This window comes from Triturus cristatus, chromosome 1_1 (assembly GCF_964204655.1).
Source record: "Triturus cristatus chromosome 1_1, aTriCri1.1, whole genome shotgun sequence".
NCBI lineage: Eukaryota > Metazoa > Chordata > Amphibia > Caudata > Salamandridae > Triturus > Triturus cristatus.
The window spans coordinates 1,095,617,924-1,095,632,867 of record NC_140579.1 but is presented as its reverse complement, the minus strand read 5'-3'; positions in this window follow the sequence as shown (position 1 = coordinate 1,095,632,867).

Sequence of the window (14,944 nt, the reverse complement as noted above, 5' to 3'; positions counted from 1 at the left end):
AGGTAAGGCATCGGGTCTGTTTCTTATCTAACTCTTTTTTTTAATGTTTCTTTACAGGGCTTCCCCTGGCCGTGCCGTTCCTGTGCAGCGTCGTGCATGGAGTGCTTTCCCCGGTATGTATGATGCTGTTTACGGGTCTTAGGTAAGGCATCTGGTCTGTTTCTTATCTAACTCTTTTTTTTAATGTTTCTTTACAGGGCTTCCCTGGGCCGTGCCGTTCCCGTGCAGCGTCGTGCATGGAGCGCTTTCCCCGGTATGTATGATGCTGTTTGCGGGTCTTAGGTAAGGCATCTAGTCTGTTTCTTATCTAACTCTTTTTTTTTATGTTTCTTTACAGGGCTTCCCCGGGCCGTGCCGTTCCCGTGCAGCGTCGTGCATGGACTGCTTTCCCCGGTATGTATGATGCTGTTTGCGGGTCTTAGGTAAGGCATCTGGTCTGTTTCCTATCTAACTATTTTTTTTCATGTTTCTTTACAGGGAATCCCCGGGCCGTGCCGTTCCCGTGCAGCGTCGTGCATGGACTGCTTTCCCCGGTATGTATGATGCTGTTTGCGGGTCTTAGGTAAGGCATCTGGTCTGTTTCTTATCTAACTCTTTTTTTTAATGTTTCTTTACAGGGCTTCCCCGGGCCGTGCCGTTCCCGTGCAGCGTCGTGCATGGACTGCTTTCCCCGGTATGTATGATGCTGTTTGCGGGTCTTAGGTAAGGCATCTGGTCTGTTTCTTATCTAACTCTTTTTTTTAATGTTTCTTTACAGGGCTTCCACGGGCCGGGCCGTTACCGTGCAGCGTCGTGCATGGAGTGCTTTCCCCGGTATGTATGATGCTGTTTGCGGGTCTTAGGTAAGGCATCTGGTCTGTTTCTTATCTAACTCTTTTTTTTTCTGCTTCTTTACAGGCTTCCCCGGGCCGTGCCGTTCCCGTGCAGCGTCGTGCATGGAGCGCTTTCCCCGGTATGTATGATGAGGTTTGCGGGTCTTAGGTAAGGCATCTGGTCTGTTTCTTATCTAACTCTTTTTTTTTTGTTTCTTTACAGGGCTTCCTCTGGCTGTGCCGTTCCCGTGCAGCGTCGTGCATGGAGCGCTTCCCTGGTATGTATGATGCTGTTTGCGGGTCTTAGGTAAGGCATCTGGTCTGTTTCCTATCTAACTATTTTTTTTCATGTTTCTTTACAGGGAATCCCCGGGCTGTGCCGTTCCCGTGCAGCGTCGTGCATGAACTGCTTTCCCCGGTATGTACGATGCTGTTTGCGGGTCTTAGGTAAGGCATCTGGTCTGTTTCTTATCTAACTCCTTTGTTTTAATGTTTCTTTACAGGGCTTCCCCGGGCCGTGCCGTTCCCGTGCAGCGTCGTGCATGGACTGCTTTCCCCGGTATGTATGATGCTGTTTGCGGGTCTTAGGTAAGGCATCTGGTCTGTTTCTTATCTAACTCTTTTTTTAAATGTTTCTTTACAGGGCTTCCACTGGCCGTGCCGTTCCCGTGCAGCATCGTGCGTGGACTGCTTCCCCCGGTATGTATGATGCTGTTGCGGGTCTTAGGTAAGGCATCTGGTCTGTTTCTTATCTAACTCTTTTTTTTAATGTTTCTTTACAGGGCTTCCCCTGGCCGTGCCATTCCCGTGCAGCGTCGTGCATGGAGTGCTTTCCCCGGTATGTATGATGCTGTTTGCGGGTCTTAGGTAAGGCATCTGGTCTGTTTCTTATCTAACTCTTTTTTTTTTGTTTCTTTACAGGGCTTCCCCTGACTGTGCCGTTCCCGTGCAGCGTCGTGCATGGAGCGCTTCCCTGGTATGTATGATGCTGCTTGCGGGTCTTAGGTAAGGCATCTGGTCTGTTTCTTATCTAACTCTTTTTTTTTATGTTTCTTTACAGGGCTTCCCCTGGCCGTGCCGTTCCTGTGCAGCGTCGTGCATGGAGTGCTTTCCCCGGTATGTATGATGCTGTTTGCGGGTCTTAGGTAAGGCATCTGGTCTGTTTCTTATCTAACTCTTTTTTTTTGTGTTTCTTTACAGGGCTTCCCCGGGCCGTGCCGTTCCCGTGCAGCGTCGTGCATGGAGCGCTTTCCCCGGTATGTATGATGCTGTTTGCGGGTCTTAGGTAAGGCATCTGATCTTTTTCTTATCTAACTGTTTATTTTTATGTTTCTTTACAGGGCTTCCCCGGGCCGTGCCGTTCCCTTGCAGCGTCGTGCATGGAGCGCTTTCCCCGGTATGTATGATGCTGTTTGCGGGTTTTAGGTAAGGCATCTGGTCTGTTTCTTATCTAACTCTTTTTGTTTCTGTTTCTTTACAGGGCTTCCCCGGGTCGTGCCGTTCCCGTGCAGCGTCATGCATGGAGCGCTTTCCCAGGTATGTATGATGCTGTTTGCGGGTCTTAGGTAAGGCATCTGATCTGTTTCTTATCTAACTGTTTATTTTTATGTTTCTTTACAGGGCTTCCCCGGGCCGTGCCGTTCCCGTGCAGCGTCGTGCATGGAGCGCTTTCCCCGGTATGTATGATGCTGTTTGCGGGTTTTAGGTAAGGCATCTGGTCTGTTTCTTATCTAACTCTTTTTGTTTCTGTTTCTTTACAGGGCTTCCCCGGGTCGTGCCGTTCCCGTGCAGCGTCATGCATGGAGCGCTTTCCCCGGTATGTATGATGCTGTTTGCGGGTCTTAGGTAAGGCATCTGGTCTGTATCTTATCTAACTCTTTTTTTTAATGTTTCTTTACAGGGCTTCCCCGGGCCGTGCCGTTTCCGTGCAGAGTCGTGCATGGACTGCTTTCCCCGGTATGTATGATGCTGTTTGCGGGTCTTAGGTAAGGCATCTGGTCTGTTTCTTATTTAACTCTTTTTTTTAATGTTTCTTTACAGGGCTTCCCCGGGCCGTGCCGTTCCCGTGCAGCGTCTTGCATGGAGCGCTTTCCCCGGTATGTATGATGCTGTTTGTGGGTCTTAGGTAAGGCATCTGGTCTGTTTCTTATCTAACTCTTTTTTTAAATGTTTCTTTACAGGGTTTCCCCGGGCCGTGCTGTTCCCGTGCAGCGTCGTGCATGGACTGCTTCCCCCGGTATATATGATGCTGTTGCGGGTCTTAGGTAAGGCATCTGGTCTGTTTCTTATCTAACTCTTTTTTTTCTGCTTCTTTACAGGCTTCCCCGGGCCGCGCCGTTCCCGTGCAGCGTCGTGCATGGAGCGCTTTCCCTGGTATGTATGATGCTGTTTGCGGGTCTTAGGTACGGCATCTGGCCTGTTTCTTATCTAACTCTTTTTTTTTTGTTTCTTTACAGGGCTTCCCCTGGCTGTGCCATTCCCGTGCAGCGTCGTGCATGGAGCGCTTCCCTGGTATGTATGATGCTGTTTGCGGGTCTTAGGTAAGGCATCTGGTCTGTTTCTTATCTAACTCTTTTTTTTATGTTTCTTTACAGGGCTTCCCCTGGCCGTGCCGTTCCTGTGCAGCGTCGTGCATGGAGTGCTTTCCCCGGTATGTATGATGCTGTTTGCGGGTCTTAGGTAAGGCATCTGGTCTGTTTCTTATCTAACTCTTTTTTTTGTGTTTCTTTACAGGGCTTCCCCGGGCCGTGCCGTTCCCGTGCAGTGTCGTGCATGGAGCGCTTTCCCCGGTATGTATGATGCTGTTTGCGGGTCTTAGGTAAGTCATCTGGTCTGTTTCTTATCTAACTCTTTATTTTCGTGTTTCTTTACAGGGCTTCCCCGGGCCGTGCCGTTCCCGTGCAGCGTCGTGCATGGAGCGCTTTCCCCGGTATGTATGATGCTGTTTGCGGGTCTTAGGTAAGGCATCTGGTCTATTTCTTATCTAACTCTTTTTTTTAATGTTTCTTTACAGGGAATCTCCGGGCTGTGCCGTTCCCGTGCAGCGTCGTGCATGGACTGCTGTCCCCGGTATGTATGATGCTGTTTGCGGGTCTTAGGTAAGGCATCTGGTCTGTTTCTTATCTAACTCTTTTTTTTAATGTTTCTTTACAGGGCTTCCCCGGGCCGTGCCGTTCCCGTGCTGCGTCGTGCATGGACTGCTTTCCCCGGTATGTATGATGCTATTTGCGGGTCTTAGGTAAGGCATATGGTCTGTTTCTTATCTAACTCTTTTTTTTAATGTTTCTTTACAGGGCTTCCCCGGGCCGTGCCGTTCCCGTGCAGCGTCGTGCATGGAGCGCTTTCCCCGGTATGTATGATGCTGTTTGCGGGTCTTAGGTAAGGCATCTGGTCTGTTTCTTATCTAACTCTTTTTTTTTTGTTTCTTTACAGGGCTTCCCCTGGCTGTGCCGTTCCCGTGCAGCGTCGTGCATGGAGCGCTTCCCTGGTATGTATGATGCTGTTTGCGGGTCTTAGGTAAGGCGTCTGGTCTGTTTCTTATCTAACTCTTTTTTTTACTGTTTCTTTACAGGGCTTCCCCTGGCCGTGCCGTTCCTGTGCAGCGTCGTGCATGGAGTGCTTTCCCCGGTATGTATGATGCTGTTTGCTGGTCTTAGGTAAGGCCTCTGGTCTGTTTCTTATCTAACTCTTTTTTTTTGTGTTTCTTTACAGGGCTTCCCCGCGCCGTGCCGTTCCCGTGCAGCGTCGTGCATGGAGCGCTTTCCCCGGTATGTATGATGCTGTTTGCGGGTCTTAGGTAAGGCATCTGATCTGTTTCTTATCTAACTCTTTATTTTTATGTTTCTTTACAGGGCTTCCCCAGGCCGTGCCGTTCGCGTGCAGCGTCGTGCATGGAGCGCTTTCCCCGGTATGTATGATGCTGTTTGCGGGTTTTAGGTAAGGCATCTGGTCTGTTTCTTATCTAACTCTTTTTGTTTCTGTTTCTTTACAGGGCTTCCCCGGGCCATGCCGTTCCCGTGCAGCGTCGTGCATGGAGCGCTTTCCCCGGTATGTATGATGCTGTTTGCAGGTCTTAGGTAAGGCATCTGGTCTGTGTCTTATCTAACTCTTTTTTTAATGTTTCTTTACAGGGCTTCCTCGGGCCGTGCCGTTCCCGTGCAGAGTCGTGCATGGACTGCTTTCCCCGGTATGTATGATTCTGTTTGCGGGTCTTAGGTAAGGCATCTGGTCTGTTTCTTATCTAACTGTTTTTTTTATGTTTCTTTACAGGGCTTCCCCGGGCCGTGCCGTTCCCGTGCAGCGTCGTGCATGGAGCGCTTTCCCCGGTATGTATGATGCTGTTTGTGGGTCTTAGGTAAGGCATCTGGTCTGTTTCTTATCTAACTCTTTTTTTTTTGTTACTTTACAGGGCTTCCCCTGGCTGTGCCGTTCCCGTGCAGCGTCGTGCATGGAGCGCTTCCCTGGTATGTATGATGCTGTTTGCGGGTCTTAGGTAAGGCATCTGGTCTGTTTCTTATCTAACTCTTTTTTTTTATGTTTCTTTACAGGGCTTCCCCTGGCCATGCCGTTCCTGTGCAGCGTCGTGCATGGAGTGCTTTCCCCCGTATGTATGATGCTGTTTGCGAGTCTTAGGTAAGGCATCTGGTCTGTTTCTTATCTAACTCTTTTTTTTGTGTTTCTTTACAGGGCTTCCCCGGGCCGTGCCGTTCCCGTGCAGCGTCGTGCATGGAGCGCTTTCCCCGGTATGTATGATGCTGTTTGCGGGTCTTAGGTAAGGCATCTGATCTGTTTCTTATCTAACTGTTTATTTTTATGTTTCTTTACAGGGCTTCCCCGGGCCGTGCCGTTCCCTTGCTGCGTCGTGCATGGAGCGCTTTCCCCGGTATGTATGATGCTGTTTGCGGGTTTTAGGTAAGGCATCTGGTCTGTTTCTTATCTAACTCTTTTTGTTTCTGTTTCTTTACAGGGCTTCCCCGGGTCGTGCCGTTCCCGTGCAGCGTCATGCATGGAGCGCTTTCCCCGGTATGTATGATGCTGTTTGCGGGTCTTAGGTAAGGCATCTGGTCTGTATCATATCTAACTCTTTTTTTTAATGTTTCTTTACAGGGCTTCCCCGGGCCGTGCCGTTTCCGTGCAGAGTCGTGCATGGACTGCTTTCCCCGGTATGTATGATGCTGTTTGCGGGTCTTAGGTAAGGCATCTGGTCTGTTTCTTATCTAACTCTTTTTTTTAATGTTTCTTTACAGGGCTTCCCTGGGCCGTGCCGTTCCCGTGCAGCGTCTTGCATGGAGCGCTTTCCCCGGTATGTATGATGCTATTTGTGGGTCTTAGGTAAGGCATCTGGTCTGTTTCTTATCTAACTCTTTTTTTAAATGTTTCTTTACAGGGTTTCCCCGGGCCGTGCTGTTCCCGTGCAGCGTCGTGCATGGACTGCTTCCCCCGGTATGTATGATGCTGTTGCGGGTCTTAGGTAAGGCATCTGGTCTGTTTCTTATCTAACTCTTTTTTTTTCTGCTTCGTTACAGGCTTCCCCGGGCCGCGCCGTTCCCATGCAGCGTCGTGCATGGAGCGCTTTCCCTGGTATGTATGATGCTGTTTGCGGGTCTTAGGTACGGCATCTGGCCTGTTTCTTATCTAACTCTTTTTTTTTTGTTTCTTTACAGGGCTTCCCCTGGCTGTGCCGTTCCCGTGCGGCGTCGTGCATGGAGCGCTTCCCTGGTATGTATGATGCTGTTTGCGGGTCTTAGGTAAGGCATCTGGTCTGTTTCTTATCTAACTCTTTTTTTTTATGTTTCTTTACAGGGCTTCCCCTGGCCGTGCCGTTCCTGTGCAGCGTCGTGCATGGAGTGCTTTCCCCGGTATGTATGATGCTGTTTGCGGGTCTTAGGTAAGGCATCTGGTCTGTTTCTTATCTAACTCTTTTTTTTTTGTTTCTTTACAGGGCTTCCCCGGGCCGTGCCGTTCCCTTGCAGTGTCGTGCATGGAGTGCTTTCCCCTGTATGTATGATGCTGTTTGCGGGTCTTAGGTGAGGCATCTGGTCTGTTTCTTATCTAACTCTTTATTTTCGTGTTTCTTTACAGGGCTTCCCCGGGCCGTGCCGTTCCCGTGCAGCGTCGTGCATGGAGCGCTTTCCCCGGTATGTATGATGCTGTTTGCGGGTCTTAGGTAAGGCATCTGGTCTGTTTCTTATCTAACTCTTTTTTTGAATGTTTCTTTACAGGGAATCTCCGGGCTGTGCCGTTCCCGTGCAGCGTCGTGCATGGACTGCTTTCACCGGTATATATGATGCTGTTTGCGGGTCATAGGTAAGGCATCTGGTCTGTTTCTTATCTAACTCTTTTTTTTAATGTTTCTTTACAGGGCTTCCCCGGGCCGTGCCGTTCCCGTGCAGCGTCGTGCATGGAGCGCTTTCCCCGGTATGTATGATGCTGTTTGCGGGTCTTAGGTAAGGCATCTGGTCTGTTTCTTATCTAACTCTTTTTTTTTTGTTTCTTTACAGGGCTTCCCCTGGCTGTGCCGTTCCCGTGCAGCGTCGTGCATGGAGCGCTTCCCTGGTATGTATGATGCTGTTTGCGGGTCTTAGGTAAGGCGTCTGGTCTGTTTCTTATCTAACTCTTTTTTTTACTGTTTCTTTACAGGGCTTCCCCTGGCCGTGCCGTTCCTGTGCAGCATCGTGCATGGAGTGCTTTCCCCGGTATGTATGATGCTGTTTGCGGGTCTTAGGTAAGGCATCTGGTCTGTTTCTTATCTAACTGTTTTTTTTATGTTTCTTTACAGGGCTTCCCCGGGCCGTGCCGTTCCTGTGCAGCGTCGTGCATGGAGCGCTTTCCCCGGTATGTATGATGCTGTTTGCGGGTCTTAGGTAAGGCATCTGGTCTGTTTCTTATCTAACTCTTTTTTTTTTGTTTCTTTACAGGGCTTCCCCTGACTGTGCCGTTCCCGTGCAGCGTCGTGCATGGAGCGCTTTCCTGGTATGTATGATGCTGTTTGCGGGTCTTAGGTAAGGCATCTGGTCTGTTTCTTATCTAACTCTTTTTTTTTATGTTTCTTTACAGGGCTTCCCCTGGCCGTGCCGTTCCTGTGCAGCGTCGTGCATGGAGTGCTTTCCCCGGTATGTATGATGCTGTTTGCGGGTCTTAGGTAAGGCATCTGGTCTGTTTCTTATCTAACTCTTTTTTTTTGTGTTTCTTTACAGGGCTTCCCCGGGCCGTGCCGTTCCCGGTCAGCGTCGTGCATGGAGCGCTTTCCCCGGTATGTATGATGCTGTTTGCGGGTCTTAGGTAAGGCATCTGATCTGTTTCTTATCTAACTGTTTATTTTTATGTTTCTTTACAGGGCTTCCCCGGGCCGTGCCGTTCTCTTGCAGCGTCGTGCATGGAGCGCTTTCCCGGGTATGTATGATGCTGTTTGCGGGTTTTAGGTAAGGCATCTGGTCTGTTTCTTATCTAACTCTTTTTGTTTCTGTTTCATTACAGGGCTTCCCCGGGTCGTGCCGTTCCCGTGCAGTGTCATGCATGGAGCGCTTTCCCCGGTATGTATGATGCTGTTTGCGGGTCTTAGGTAAGACATCTGGTCTGTATCTTATCTAACTCTTTTTTTTAATGTTTCTTTACAGGGCTTCCCCGGGCCGTGACGTTTCCGTGCAGAGTCGTGCATGGACTGCTTTCCCCGGTATGTATGATGCTGTTTGCGGGTCTTAGGTAAGGCATCTGGTCTGTTTCTTATCTAACTCTTTTTTTTAATGTTTCTTTACAGGGCTTCCCCGGGCCGTGCCGTTCCCGTGCAGCGTCTTGCATGGAGCGCTTTCCCCGGTATGTATGATGCTGTTTGTGGGTCTTAGGTAAGGCATCTGGTCTGTTTCTTATCTAACTCTTTTTTTAAATGTTTCTTTACAGGGTTTCCCCGGGCCGTGCTGTTCCCGTGCAGCGTCGTGCATGGACTGCTTCCCCCGGTATGTATGATGCTGTTGCGGGTCTTAGGTAAGGCATCTGGTCTGTTTCTTATCTAACTCTTTTTTTTTCTGCTTCTTTACAGGCTTCCCCGGGCCGCACCGTTCCCGTGCAGCGTCGTGCATGGAGCGCTTTCCCTGGTATGTATGATGCTGTTTGCTGGTCTTAGGTACGGTATCTGGCCTGTTTCTTATCTAACTCTTTTTTTTTTGTTTCTTTACAGGGCTTCCCCTGGCTGTGCCGTTCCTGTGCAGCGTCGTGCATGGAGCGCTTCCCTGGTATGTATGATGCTGTTTGCGGGTCTTAGGTAAGGCATCTGGTCTGTTTCTTATCTAACTCTTTTTTTTAATGTTTCTTTACAGGGCTTCCCCGGGCCGTGCCGTTCCCGTGCAGCGTCGTGCATGGACTGCTTTCCCCGGTATGTATGATGCTGTTTGCGGGTCTTAGGTAAGGCATCTAGTCTGTTTCTTATCTAACTCTTTTTTTTAATGTTTCTTTACAGGGCTTCCCCGGGCCGTGCCGTTCCCGTGCAGCGTCGTGCATGGAGCGCTTTCCCCGGTATGTATGATGCTGTTTGCAGGTCTTAGGTAAGGCATCTGGTCTGTTTCTTATCTAACTCTTTTTTTTTTGTTTCTTTACAGGGCTTCCCCTGGCTGTGCCGTTCCCGTGCAGCGTCGTGCATGGAGCGCTTCCCTGGTATGTATGATGCTGTTTGCGGGTCTTAGGTAAGGCGTCTGGTCTGTTTCTTATCTAACTCTTTTTTTTACTGTTTCTTTACAGGGCTTCCCCTGGCCGTGCCGTTCCTGTGCAGCATCGTGCATGGAGTGCTTTCCCCGGTATGTATGATGCTGTTTGCGGGTCTTAGGTAAGGCCTCTGGTCTGTTTCTTATCTAACTCTTTTTTTTTGTGTTTCTTTACAGGGCTTCCCCGCGCCGTGCCGTTCCCGTGCAGCGTCGTGCATGGAGCGCTTTCCCCGGTATGTATGATGCTGTTTGCGGGTCTTAGGTAAGGCATCTGATCTGTTTCTTATCTAACTCTTTATTTTTATGTTTCTTTACAGGGCTTCCCCAGGCCGTGCCGTTCACGTGCAGCGTCGTGCAGGGAGCGCTTTCCCCGGTATGTATGATGCTGTTTGCGGGTTTTAGGTAAGGCATCTGGTCTGTTTCTTATCTAACTCTTTTTGTTTCTGTTTCTTTACAGGGCTTCCCCGGGCCATGCCGTTCCCGTGCAGCGTCTTGCATGGAGCGCTTTCCCCGGTATGTATGATGCTGTTTGCAGGTCTTGGGTAAGGCATCTGGTCTGTATCTTATCTAACTCTTTTTTTAATGTTTCTTTACAGGGCTTCCCCGGGCCGTGCCGTTCCCGTGCAGAGTCGTGCATGGACTGCTTTCCCCGGTATGTATGATTCTGTTTGCGGGTCTTAGGTAAGGCATCTGGTCTGTTTCTTATCTAACTGTTTTTTTTATGTTTCTTTACAGGGCTTCCCCGGGCCGTGCCGTTCCTGTGCAGCGTCGTGCATGGAGCGCTTTCCCCGGTATGTATGATGCTGTTTGTGGGTCTTAGGTAAGGCATCTGGTCTGTTTCTTATCTAACTCTTTTTTTTTTGTTTCTTTACAGGGCTTCCCCTGACTGTGCCGTTCCCGTGCAGCGTCGTGCATGGAGCGCTTTCCTGGTATGTATGATGCTGTTTGCGGGTCTTAGGTAAGGCATCTGGTCTGTTTCTTATCTAACTCTTTTTTTTTATGTTTCTTTACAGGGCTTCCCCTGGCCGTGCCGTTCCTGTGCAGCGTCGTGCATGGAGTGCTTTCCCCGGTATGTATGATGCTGTTTGCGGGTCTTAGGTAAGGCATCTGGTCTGTTTCTTATCTAACTCTTTTTTTTTGTGTTTCTTTACAGGGCTTCCCCGGGCCGTGCCGTTCCCGGTCAGCGTCGTGCATGGAGCGCTTTCCCCGGTATGTATGATGCTGTTTGCGGGTCTTAGGTAAGGCATCTGATCTGTTTCTTATCTAACTGTTTATTTTTATGTTTCTTTACAGGGCTTCCCCGGGCCGTGCCGTTCCCTTGCAGCGTCGTGCATGGAGCGCTTTCCCCGGTATGTATGATGCTGTTTGCGGGTTTTAGGTAAGGCATCTGGTCTGTTTCTTATCTAACTCTTTTTGTTTCTGTTTCATTACAGGGCTTCCCCGGGTCGTGCCGTTCCCGTGCAGTGTCATGCATGGAGCGCTTTCCCCGGTATGTATGATGCTGTTTGCGGGTCTTAGGTAAGACATCTGGTCTGTATCTTATCTAACTCTTTTTTTTAATGTTTCTTTACAGGGCTTCCCCGGGCCGTGCCGTTTCCATGCAGAGTCGTGCATGGACTGCTTTCCCCGGTATGTATGATGCTGTTTGCGGGTCTTAGGTAAGGCATCTGGTCTGTTTCTTATCTAACTCTTTTTTTTAATGTTTCTTTACAGGGCTTCCCCGGGCCGTGCCGTTCCCGTGCAGCGTCTTGCATGGAGCGCTTTCCCCGGTATGTATGATGCTGTTTGTGGGTCTTAGGTAAGGCATCTGGTCTGTTTCTTATCTAACTCTTTTTTTAAATGTTTCTTTACAGGGTTTCCCCGGGCCGTGCTGTTCCCGTGCAGCGTCGTGCATGGACTGCTTCCCCCGGTATGTATGATGCTGTTGCGGGTCTTAGGTAAGGCATCTGGTCTGTTTCTTATCTAACTCTTTTTTTTTCTGCTTCTTTACAGGCTTCCCCGGGCCGCACCGTTCCCGTGCAGCGTCGTGCATGGAGCGCTTTCCCTGGTATGTATGATGCTGTTTGCTGGTCTTAGGTACGGTATCTGGCCTGTTTCTTATCTAACTCTTTTTTTTTTGTTTCTTTACAGGGCTTCCCCTGGCTGTGCCGTTCCTGTGCAGCGTCGTGCATGGAGCGCTTCCCTGGTATGTATGATGCTGTTTGCGGGTCTTAGGTAAGGCATCTGGTCTGTTTCTTATCTAACTCTTTTTTTTAATGTTTCTTTACAGGGCTTCCCCTGGCCGTGCCGTTCCTGTGCAGCGTCGTGCATGGAGTGCTTTCCCCGGTATGTATGATGCTGTTTGCGGGTCTTAGGTAAGGCATCTGGTCTGTTTCTTATCTAACTCTTTTTTTTTGTGTTTCTTTACAGGGCTTCCCCGGGCCGTGCCGTTCCCGTGCAGTGTCGTGCATGGAGCGCTTTCCCCGGTATGTATGATGCTGTTTGCGGGTCTTAGGTAAGGCATCTGGTCTGTTTCTTATCTAACTCTTTATTTTCGTGTTTCTTTACAGGGCTTCCCCGGGCCGTGCCGTTCCCGTGCAGCGTCGTGCATGGAGCGCTTTCCCCGGTATGTATGATGCTGTTTGCGGGTCTTAGGTAAGGCATCTGGTCTGTTTCTTATCTAACTCTTTTTTTTTATGTTTCTTTACAGGGAATCTCCGGGCTGTGCCGTTCCCGTGCAGCGTCGTGCATGGACTGCTGTCCCCGGTATGTATGATGCTGTTTGCGAGTCTTAGGTAAGGCATCTGGTCTGTTTCTTATCTAACTCTTTTTTTTAATGTTTCTTTACAGGGCTTCCCCGGGCCGTGCCGTTCCCGTGCAGCGTCGTGCATGGACTGCTTTCCCCGGTATGTATGATGCTGTTTGCGGGTCTTAGGTAAGGCATCTGGTCTGTTTCTTATCTAACTCTTTTTTTTAATGTTTCTTTACAGGGCTTCCCCGGGCCGTGCCGTTCCCGTGCAGCGTCGTGCATGGAGCGCTTTCCCCGGTATGTATGATGCTGTTTGCGGGTCTTAGGTAAGGCATCTGGTCTGTTTCTTATCTAACTCTTTTTTTTTTGTTTCTTTACAGGGCTTCCCCTGGCTGTGCCGTTCCCGTGCAGCGTCGTGCATGGAGCGCTTCCCTGGTATGTATGATGCTGTTTGCGGGTCTTAGGTAAGGCGTCTGGTCTGTTTCTTATCTAACTCTTTTTTTTACTGTTTCTTTACAGGGCTTCCCCTGGCCGTGCCGTTCCTGTGCAGCATCGTGCATGGAGTGCTTTCCCCGGTATGTATGATGCTGTTTGCGGGTCTTAGGTAAGGCCTCTGGTCTGTTTCTTATCTAACTCTTTTTTTTTGTGTTTCTTTACAGGGCTTCCCCGCGCCGTGCCATTCCCGTGCAGCGTCGTGCATGGAGCGCTTTCCCCGGTATGTATGATGCTGTTTGCGGGTCTTAGGTAAGGCATCTGATCTGTTTCTTATCTAACTCTTTATTTTTATGTTTCTTTACAGGGCTTCCCCAGGCCGTGCCGTTCGCGTGCAGCGTCGTGCATGGAGCGCTTTCCCCGGTATGTATGATGCTGTTTGCGGGTTTTAGGCAAGGCATCTGGTCTGTTTCTTATCTAACTCTTTTTGTTTCTGTTTCTTTACAGGGCTTCCCCGGGCCATGCCGTTCCCGTGCAGCGTCGTGCATGGAGCGCTTTCCCCGGTATGCATGATGCTGTTTGCAGGTCTTAGGTAAGGCATCTGGTCTGTATCTTATCTAACTCTTTTTTTAATGTTTCTTTACAGGGCTTCCTCGGGCCGTGCCGTTCCAGTGCAGAGTCGTGCATGGACTGCTTTCCCCGGTATGTATGATTCTGTTTGCGGGTCTTAGGTAAGGCATCTGGTCTGTTTCTTATCTAACTGTTTTTTTTATGTTTCTTTACAGGGCTTCCCCGGGCCGTGCCGTTCCCGTGCAGCGTCGTGCATGGAGCGCTTTCCCCGGTATGTATGATGCTGTTTGCGGGTCTTAGGTAAGGCATCTGGTCTGTTTCTTATCTAACTCTTTTTTTTTTGTTTCTTTACAGGGCTTCCCCTGGCTGTGCCGTTCCCGTGTAGCGTCATGCATGGAGCGCTTCCCTGGTATGTATGATGCTGTTTGCGGGTCTTAGGTAAGGCATCTGGTCTGTTTCTTATCTAACTCTTTTTTTTATGTTTCTTTACAGGGCTTCCCCTGGCCGTGCCGTTCCTGTGCAGCGTCGTGCATTTAGTGCTTTCCCCGGTATGTATGATGCTGTTTGCGGGTCTTAGGTAAGGCATCTGGTCTGTTTCTTATCTAACTCTTTTTTTTTGTGTTTCTTTACAGGGCTTCCCCGGGCCGTGCCGTTCCCGTGCAGCGTCGTGCATGGAGCGCTTTCCCCGGTATGTATGATGCTGTTTGCGGGTCTTAGGTAAGGCATCTGATCTGTTTCTTATCTAACTGTTTATTTTTATGTTTCTTTACAGGGCTTCCCCGGGCCGTGCCGTTCCCTTGCTGCGTCGTGCATGGAGCGCTTTCCCCGGTATGTATGATGCTGTTTGCGGGTTTTAGGTAAGGCATCTGGTCTGTTTCTTATCTAACTCTTTTTTTTTATGTTTCTTTACAGGGAATCTCCGGGCTGTGCCGTTCCCGTGCAGCGTCGTGCATGGACTGCTGTCCCCGGTATGTATGATGCTGTTTGCGAGTCTTAGGTAAGGCATCTGGTCTGTTTCTTATCTAACTCTTTTTTTTAATGTTTCTTTACAGGGCTTCCCCGGGCCGTGCCGTTCCCGTGCAGCGTCGTGCATGGACTGCTTTCCCCGGTATGTATGATGCTGTTTGCGGGTCTTAGGTAAGGCATCTGGTCTGTTTCTTATCTAACTCTTTTTTTTAATGTTTCTTTACAGGGCTTCCCCGGGCCGTGCCGTTCCCGTGCAGCGTCGTGCATGGAGCGCTTTCCCCGGTATGTATGATGCTGTTTGCGGGTCTTAGGTAAGGCATCTGGTCTGTTTCTTATCTAACTCTTTTTTTTTTGTTTCTTTACAGGGCTTCCCCTGGCTGTGCCGTTCCCGTGCAGCGTCGTGCATGGAGCGCTTCCCTGGTATGTATGATGCTGTTTGCGGGTCTTAGGTAAGGCGTCTGGTCTGTTTCTTATCTAACTCTTTTTTTTACTGTTTCTTTACAGGGCTTCCCCTGGCCGTGCCGTTCCTGTGCAGCATCGTGCATGGAGTGCTTTCCCCGGTATGTATGATGCTGTTTGCGGGTCTTAGGTAAGGCCTCTGGTCTGTTTCTTATCTAACTCTTTTTTTTTTGTGTTTCTTTACAGGGCTTCCCCGCGCCGTGCCATTCCCGTGCAGCGTCGTGCATGGAGCGCTTTCCCCGGTATGTATGATGCTGTTTGCGGGTCTTAGGTAAGGCATCTGA